The following is a 9,118-nucleotide window of genomic DNA, read 5'->3' on the forward strand; positions in this document are numbered from 1 at the left end:
TGGGGTACAAGATGGGGAAGTCAACAATCTTAACTATTTTGAAAAATACAGATGTCATCAAAAGAGTTTATGTGTCAAAAGGAGTAATGATGTTAACCAAGCAGAGGACACAAGTGCTGGACGACATGGACAAAACTTTCGTTAGTGTGGTTGAATGGGAAACAGCTGGCAGGTGACAGCATTAGTGAAGCTATGATCTGTGGAAAAGCCAGAAAATTACACAGTGACTTACTGCAAGAAAACCCCTCTACAAGTCTAACAAGTGATAAATTTAAATCCAGTAGAGGGTAGTTTGATAAACTCCACCAGAGAAGTGCCATCCACAGTGTGCTAAGACATAGTGAGGCTTCCAGTTCTGACAAGGAACCTGCAGATCCCTACAAGAAAGAATTTGAGGAATTCATAAAGTTCTCAGAAGGACACATCATTCAACAAATATTCAAATGTGATGAAACAGGGCTCTTCTGGAAGAAGATGCCAAACAGAACCTATGTCATCAGGAGGAAAAGGCACTGTGGGGGTAAAAGCCCATGAAGGACAGATGGACTCTTTTGCTGTATGCAAACTCAAGTGCTGATCTGAAGATTAAGCCACTACAGGTGTGTCATTCCCAGACCCCTCATGAATTCAAGCAACAGACTATGAACAAGGCCAGACTGCCTGCCATGCGGAGGGCCAATGTGAAAGCTTGAGCCACAAGACAATTGTTCATGGAATGGCTGCACATGGTGCTCACATCCACTATTAAGAAATATCTTTTTGACAACCAGCTGCCTGAAAGGTGCCTTCTTCTGATGGACAATGCCCTGGCACATCCTCTAGCCTTGGTGGATGGTATGGATGCTGAGTATGACTTCATAAAGGTCAAATTCCTCCTCCCAAACAGGCTACCTCTTCTGCAGCCCATGGACCAGCAAGTGATCTGCAATTTCAAGAAGCTGTACACAAAGGCGCTCTTCACCAGGTGTTCGAATGTCACTGAAGAGACATCCTTGACTCTGAAAGAGTTCTGGAAGAAACATTTCAATGTCCTACCTCATGGACAGAGCCTGGGAAAGTGTCACATACTGGACCTTAAACTCATCCTGGAGGAAACTCTGACCAAAATGTGTCACTGAACATGACTTTGAAGGGTCTGATGCACAGGTAGAGGAGATTGTGCCCATGGGCAAGAGTATGAGTCTGGATGTTGATGGTGCAGACATAGAGGAGCTTGTTGAAGACCATAAGGAGGAGCTGAACACAGAAGAACTTGCTGAACTCCAGAGTGAGCATCAGAAGGCGCTTGTGGAGCATTCCACTGAGGAAGAGGAACACAGGGAGGAGGTTAACAGTGATATGATAAAATGAAATGAGTGCTGGGATTTCTTTGAGAAGTACCACCTCAACATAACTGTAATGAACAGAGTGTTGACTCTGATGAATGATAATGTGGGTGGTCTCTCATTTCTGAAAGGTTATGCAGTGCCGTAAAAAAAAACAAGTGACAGTAGACAGATTTTTTGTCAAAATGAACCCTGCAGCTAAGGGACAAAAAGAGAAGAATTCCCTGAAGGAGATCTTCCAGATGTCCTTATAGAGGGGATTCTCCCTCCAAACAATAATATTGTCCCCACCCACCTTTCAGTCCTCCATACCAGAAGCTGCCTCAAGCAAGGTTAGCCTTCTCTCTCTTAATACTCTACTGTACTGTTCTTTGTTTCATATTTTTGTGGTTAAAAAGTACATATGGTTCAGAATGGGTTAACCTTCATTATGGGGAAATTTGATGTGGTTCATGGCCAATTTGGTTCACAACCAGAATTGTGGAAGAAATTAAGCTTGTGAGTTAAAGTACCACTGTATAAGTAGTTAGCATACTATATTAATGCAGAGGCAGCCATCACAGGCTTACACAAATGAGGTATATGGCAACCAAGGAGGGCTAGGGATGGACTGAGGACCTGTGAGATGTGGGAGGCCACAGCTCTGCCTACCCAGTACTTTATCCCCCTGGGACCAGTGTAGTACTCAGAGCTCAGTAAATTCAGTTTGCTTTTTGGAATTTCCTGGACTTTTTTTTCAAATATTTTAACCCACAGTTGGTTGAATGTGGAGTCCATGGATACAGAGATCCAACTGTACATTGCTGAACTTTGTTTGACTGTTGATTCAGACATCTGTTTCCTGTAGCAGACACCTCTGCCCAGTACTAGCAGGCTACAGTGGCACAAGCTTCTTGCCACTCCATGATTTGGCTGTGTATTATCTTAGGAGTCTGACTGAAGCTTTATGTGATTCAAATGGGCATGTCAGATAGCAGAGTTGGGCTAGTATTGCTCCTTTGCTAATGGCTGCTACCGAAACTTAAGTCCTAGTCCGTGAAGTAGCAGGGCTTGGCTGAGTTCACTTCTAGCCAAAGTCAACTGACCCCAACTAAATACTTTCCCTTTGAATTAACTGTTTGTTCTCTTCTGCAGAAGATATGCTGGTGCTCCTGCTTGTGATACTTGTTATCAGCAGGTGTCCCAAGGCCTGCCCAGCTCCTCCCCTTCTTACACTTGTAATGAATAAACACAGGATATCCTTGGTTCTTTGCTGCCTAGAGCAACTTAGATCAGCCCAAGCTTCTCTCAAGTCTCTCTCTCTCTCTCTCTCTCTCTCTCTCTCTCTCTCTCTCTCTCTCTCTCTCTCTCTCATTCCATGGATGTCATACTGTCTCGTAGGAGTCTGAGACCCACAGGGTTTTCAACAAAGTCTCTTACAGTTTCCCAGGCTAGTTGGGGAAAGGCTGCAGTTTCTTAATGCATTTATCCTCACAATGCTTTAGTAGAAATTGGATGGATGGACTGAAAGATTGAACGCTCCTGCCATGTGCCCCAGCCCTGTGAGTGAGCGGGGCCATGTGCTGTGGACCTGGAGCCTGGGAGTGTGAGGCTGCCTATGGTGCTGCCCTGCAGGCAGAGACATGAGATCCTCAAGGTGGGAAATATTACAAGCTTCCTCGGCAGCAGGTTTGGAGTAAACCTCTGGGCTTCTGAGTGGAGCTTCCACCAGGACTATGATGGGATTAGGTTGCTGATTACAATTGCCCTCTGTAAATTCTTGTCAGCTCCTTGGGATTTGGAAAGAAAATGCCTAGTGTCTTACATAGTGTTATGGTTTGGGTCTTGATGTTCCCCCAAAGCCTCATGTGGTCATAGGTGGCTGAATCTGGAGTGTGTGATGCTGGGATTAAGGGTGATTACTAAAGCAGTATACTGACTCCTTTGGCACCACTCTAATCCTGGTGGCCTGGATAAGATAAAAGAGGCAAAAAGATGCTGGTAAGATCCCCTTGTTGCTTTTGCAGTCTTCAGCTGCCATGAACTGCTGCCCCTCTGCCATTCCACCCTGCCTCAGAGCCAGCCGATTATGGAATGAAACCTCTACAAACTATGAGCTAAATAAACCCTTTCCCCTTTAATACTGAGTGTCAGGTATTTTATCTCAGCATCGAGAGAAAAGTAACTAAGACACCTAGTGAAAGTAGTGGAATTTCAGACCAGGGATATAGCTCAGTGGCACCGCACCTGTCTGGCAAGCACAAGGTCCTAAGTTCCACCCCCATACCAGAAAAAAAAAAGAAAGAAAGAAAGTAATGAAATTTCAAGAGGTGGTCCATCCACACATAAAAAGCCAGACTTTCATAGAAGCCATCTATGAAAAACCAACTGCCAATATCATACTAAATGGTCAAAAACTGAAATCCTTCACACTCAAATCAGGAACAAGACAAGGATGTCCACTATCACCACTCTTGTTCAATATAGTTCTGGAAACATTAGCCACAGCAATTAGATAAGAGAAAGAAATAAAAGGAATAAAGATAGGAAATGAAGAAATCAAATTGTCATTATTTGCAGATGACATGATACTCTATATAGAAGACCCCAAGAACTCCACCAAAAGTCTTCTAGACTTAATAACCAAATTCAGTCAAGTAGCTGGTTACAAGGTCAACGAACAAAAATCAATAGCTTTCCTTGACACAAATGACAGACTCACTGAGAGAGAAATAGCGCAAATAATTCCTTTCACAATAGCATCCAAAAAACTGAAATACCTAGGAATCAACCTAACGAAAGAAATCTTCTCTGAAAACTATGGCACCCTGAAAAGAGAGATTGAAGATGATATCAGAAAAGGGAGAAACATCCCCTGCTCCTGGGTAGGAAGAATTAATATAGTGAAAATGGCCATACTTCCAAAACTGCTATATAGATTCAATGCAATTCCAATTGAGATCCCAGCACCATACTTCATGGACCTTGAGAAAACAATCCAAAAATTCATTTGGAACAAGAAGAGACCCAGAATAGCAAAAGCAATTCTAGGTAACAGAGACATGGCAGGGGGTATCACAATCCCCAACCTGCAACTATACTACAAAGCTCCTGTGATAAAAACAGCATGGTACTGGCAAAGAAACAGACTTGAGGACCAGTGGAACAGATTAGAAGATGCAGAAACAACACCAGACACACTCAGCCATCTCATCTTCGATAAAGGAGCCAAACACCCTCACTGGAGGAAAGAGCCTCTTTAATAAATGGTGCTGGAAATATTGGGCTTCAATTTGCCAAAGATTAAAACTAGACCTATATCTCTCACCATGCACTAAACTAAAATCAAAATGGATTAAAGATCTAAATATTAAAATAGAAACAGTGAACCAGTTGGAACAGAGGTTAGGTAGAACCCTTGAAGACATTGGTGTAGGAAAAGATTTTATGAACAAAACCTCAGTTGCCCATGAACTAGCACAAACAATCAACAAGTGGGATCTCTTCTTATTAAAAGGTTTCTGCACGCAAGAGAAACCACCAGCAGTGTGAAGAGACAACGCACAGTGTGGGAAAAAAATCTTCATCTGCTCTTCCTCAGACAAAGGTCTACTATCTCGAAGCTATAAAGAACTTAAAAAGATCAGACCTCCCAAATTTAAAGACCCAATCTGAAAATCAGCATCTGAAATGAACAGACATTTCTCAGACAAAGAGGTAGAAGTAGCAAATAAATACATGAAAAAAAGTTCAACATCACTGGTCATTCGAGAGATGCAAATGAAAACAATGCTGAGATTCCACTTCACTCCAGAAAGAATGGCTGCTATCATGAAATCAACCAATAACAAATGCTGGTGGGGCTGTGGGGAAAGAGGAACCCTGCTCCACTGCTGGTGAGAGTGTAGACTGGTGCAATCACTGTGGAAATCAGTGTGGAGATACCTCAAAGAACTAGGACTGGAAGTCCCATTTGACCCCGCTATTCCATTGCTAGGGATCTTCCCCAAAGAATTGAAAGACTCATCCCACAGTGATCTATGTGCACCCATGTTCATAGCAGCACAGTTTGTGATAGCTAAAACTTGGAAACAGCCCAAATGCCCATCAACTGGAGACTGGATAAAGAAAATGTGTTTTTTTAATAAAATGGAGTACTACTCAGCCATAAAAAATGAGAAATTAGAGACATTTATAGCTAAGTGGATGCACACTGAGGCGATACTCTTAAGTGAAATAAATAGGACACACATGTATAAATACCGAATAGTTTCTCTGGTGTGAGAAACTGAAAGTGTAAATTAGGACTAAAATGTATAATAGGAAATGTGAAATAGGAAGAAAAGAGGCAAAGGAGAAGGAAGTGGGAGGGATAGGGGAAAGGATAGAAGGGAATGGGATTAATATGAGAAAATGGAAAACTAGGAATAAAATCTTTGTAAATAGGGAGGACTGGAGGGGTTGAAGGGAGGGCTGGGCAAGGCTGAAAAATAAGAACCAAGAGAGATTATGTAAAGGTGCAAATTTCCAATGATGAATGTCATTATATTGTATACCTAAAATGTACCAATGATTAGAATGAATAATCGATAATGTAAAATAGGAAGAAAAGGTCCAAAGGGGTAGGGGTAGTGGGAGGAGCAGGGGAAAGGAAAGAAGGGAAAGGAAAAATGATGAGAAATGGAAAAAATGGAAATAAAGTCTTTGTAAATAGGGAAGGGTGGAGGGGGTGAAGGGAAGGCTAGGAATGGGGAAAAAATAAGAACCAAGATGCATCATGTAAAGGTACAATTCCCAATGAGAAATGTAATTGTGTTGTATACCTACAATGTACCAACAAAAGAATTTAATAAAGAAAAAAAACCAGACTTTCCTTGAAGTTTTTTCAGAAAAAGGAAACTAAGAGAGCCTTAGATTTTACAGACTCTCAAGAAACTGAAGAAAAAGCTTTTGAATATAGAGGATGAGAAATTGATCACCTTGGTCCTGCACCACAGTCTTCCTTATAAACTGTGAGAAGAGAGGAAACTTGCTGCCATTTGTGGGACTGAATAATCTCAGCAGTACTTGTTATCTTAATAGTATACTTTTAAAATCTGGAGTGAGGCACTTATTTAATATTATTTCAAAGAAGAAAGAGGCACTAAAGGATGAAGCCAATCAAAATGACAAGGGAAATTGCAAAGAAGATTCTTTGGCAAGTTATGAACTTATATGCAGTTTACAGTCTTTAATCATTTCAGTTGATCGGTTTCAGGTTAGTTTCCTCTGAAATCCAGAGAAATACACTGATGAGCTTGCTACTTAGCCCAGACAACTGCTTCATATACTTAGGTATACTTCATATACTACATCAACCCGATGTATCTATAGCATGATCCACAAGAAGTGTGACAGTATATTTTGGGAAACATTCAAGAAACATGCCAACTCCTAAAAAAAAGAAGTAAAAAAATGTGGCAAAATTTTCTACAAAGGTTGGAGAAAAACCTCATCAGAAAAAGGAAGTGAGTGGAATTAACAGCATGGGGATTGACAATATAAGGAATTCTGAGGACTGTAAAGAAAAACTTCCAAAGGGGAATGGGAAAAGAAAAAGTGACACTGATTGAAATCATAGTTTGGTAATAGAAGTCAAAGTGTCCAAAGAACATCAGTCATGGATAAGAACCAGAGAAAAATGATATCAAACAGAAAAGCCACTGGTGATACATTGGAGAGTCCTCCTAAAGTAACCCCCAATTGTGTTTCTGAAAATGACAGCACAAGACCTTCACAGAAGAAATGAAGAGTTGGGGCCAGGGATTTAGCTCAGTGGTTCCGCTGCCTGCCTCGCAAGCGCAAGGACCCGAGTTCGATCCCCGGTACCAAAAAAAGAAATCAAGAGTTAAAATAAATGGGTTAAAGTCTTCAACAAAGCAACCCAGCATTCTTTCAAAATTCTGTAGTCTAGGAAAACTAACAACAAACCAAGGATCCAAAGGACAATCTAAAGAAAATGAGTACGATCTGGAAAAGGACTTTTGGAAGTACAAAAGTGATAATACAACTAATAGTTGTGGACTTGAATCTCCAGAAAATATTAAACTTATGGATGTTAATGAAGTTCAGCCCATAAACAATTTGCAGAGCAAATTGGTTTTGAGCTAGTGGAAAAATTATTTCAAGGTCAGCTGGTATTAAGAACTCACTTGGAATATGAAAGATTTTCAGGACATCAGTGTGCCAGTACAAGAAGATGAGCTTTCCAAAGTAGAGTTCTGAAATTTTTCCCAGCCAAAAACAGAAATGAGACCTTGAGATGGGCAATTTCATTTTGCTTAGGTGGAGAGAACTATAGGAGAAGATAAATATTTCTGGAAAAATTGCCGTCATTACACGGAAGCCAAATGAAGTCTTCTGTTTGACAAAATGCCTGAAATTATAACCATTCATTTGAAGTGCTTTGCTGCTAATGACTTGGAGTTTGATTGTTATGGTGGTTGACTTTCCACTATCAACATTCCTTTATCGACAGGTCTTAAGTTGTCGCTAGAAGAATGGAGCACAAGGCCAACTAATGATAGCTATGGATTAATTGCAGTTCAATGTATAGTGGCATTACAATTAGCTATGGGCATTGCACTGCTTCTGTTAAAGTCACCGACCTCAACAGCTTAGAACTAGATAAAGAGAATTTTGTGGTTGACCACATGTGTGAAGTAGGTAAGTCAGAGCCATTGAATAAGGAGGACACAAGAGGTGCAGTTGAAAATTACAATGATGAAGAAGTGTCAATGAGAGTTGGTTGAAATACACAGCCAAGTAAATTTTTGAACAAAAAAATGTAGACACTATTGGACTTCTTGGAAAACAGAAGAGCAAAGTGGATTATGAGCTCTGCAACAAAGCATCTAATCCTATGGCTGCTGGTACAGCATTTGTTGAAAGTAGTTCTGACACTAACAGTACTAATGGGACCCACAAAGCAGATAGGAATAAGAAATCTAGTGACCAAATGCATTTACATAAGTGGATCTGAGAACAGAATTTCCTGTGTAGTGCAAAGTTTAAATGAATATGAGGTGTTGTGGTTGCTTTTTGATGATTCTGAAGTGAAAGTTACCAAAGAGAAGGACTTTTTGAATTCCTTTCCCCCTTCTACATCTCCTACATCTACTCCTTACTTGTTATTTTATAAGAAGTTATAGGGGCTGCGGATTTAGCTCAGTGGTTCTGGTGCCTGCCTTGCAAAAGCAAGGTCCCAAGTTTGATCCCCAATACCAAAAAAAAAAAAAAAGAAAGAAATTATAGAGTGAGTTATTTTCCTTGTGTATATAGTAAACAGACCTGTCCAACTGGTAAAGTTGTTTACAGCAAAGATTCTTTTCGCTTATCTTTTAAAGCTATTGGATATTGCTGGTCTCTAGGTTTTTATATAATAGTGAGATTTGAAATATTGAAAAACCATGTTAATTTTTTTTTTTTTTTTTGGTACCAGGATTGAACTCGGGTCCTTGCACTTGGGAGGCAGGCGGCGGAACCACTTAGCTAAATCCCTGGCCCAAAACCATGTTAATTTTTAGACTTCATTCTCCTTCATAGCGACAAGTGATGTGTTAGCTCCTGGGAACAAACTTGTATAGGTTCTCAATTGAATTATCCAAAATGGAAGTATTTAAAACTTTTGGATTTGCACCAATCTTTTGTGCTTGCTTTTTAAAATAAATTGCTTATATTTGTATTCTCCATACCCTGGAGAAATTATCTACATGATGTTTATAGGTCTGTGCTTTTTCACCTAAGAAACAGAATCTTATTCAGTATATTTAGTT

At 40.3% G+C, this 9,118-nt stretch overlaps 2 pseudogenes; both read left to right on the plus strand.

Annotated features, from left to right (window-relative positions):
- Positions 1-1,164: 1,164 nt before the first annotated feature.
- On the plus strand, positions 1,165-7,092 carry LOC147821675 (ubiquitin carboxyl-terminal hydrolase 1 pseudogene; annotated as a pseudogene).
- Positions 7,089-8,494, plus strand: LOC101698129 (ubiquitin carboxyl-terminal hydrolase 1 pseudogene; annotated as a pseudogene).
- The last annotated feature ends 624 nt before the right edge of the window (positions 8,495-9,118 follow it).

The sequence above is a fragment of the Heterocephalus glaber genome, unplaced genomic scaffold (assembly GCF_053883595.1).
Source record: "Heterocephalus glaber isolate CG9 unplaced genomic scaffold, H.glaber_assembly_v1.0 deba00001720, whole genome shotgun sequence".
NCBI classification, from domain to species: domain Eukaryota; kingdom Metazoa; phylum Chordata; class Mammalia; order Rodentia; family Bathyergidae; genus Heterocephalus; species Heterocephalus glaber.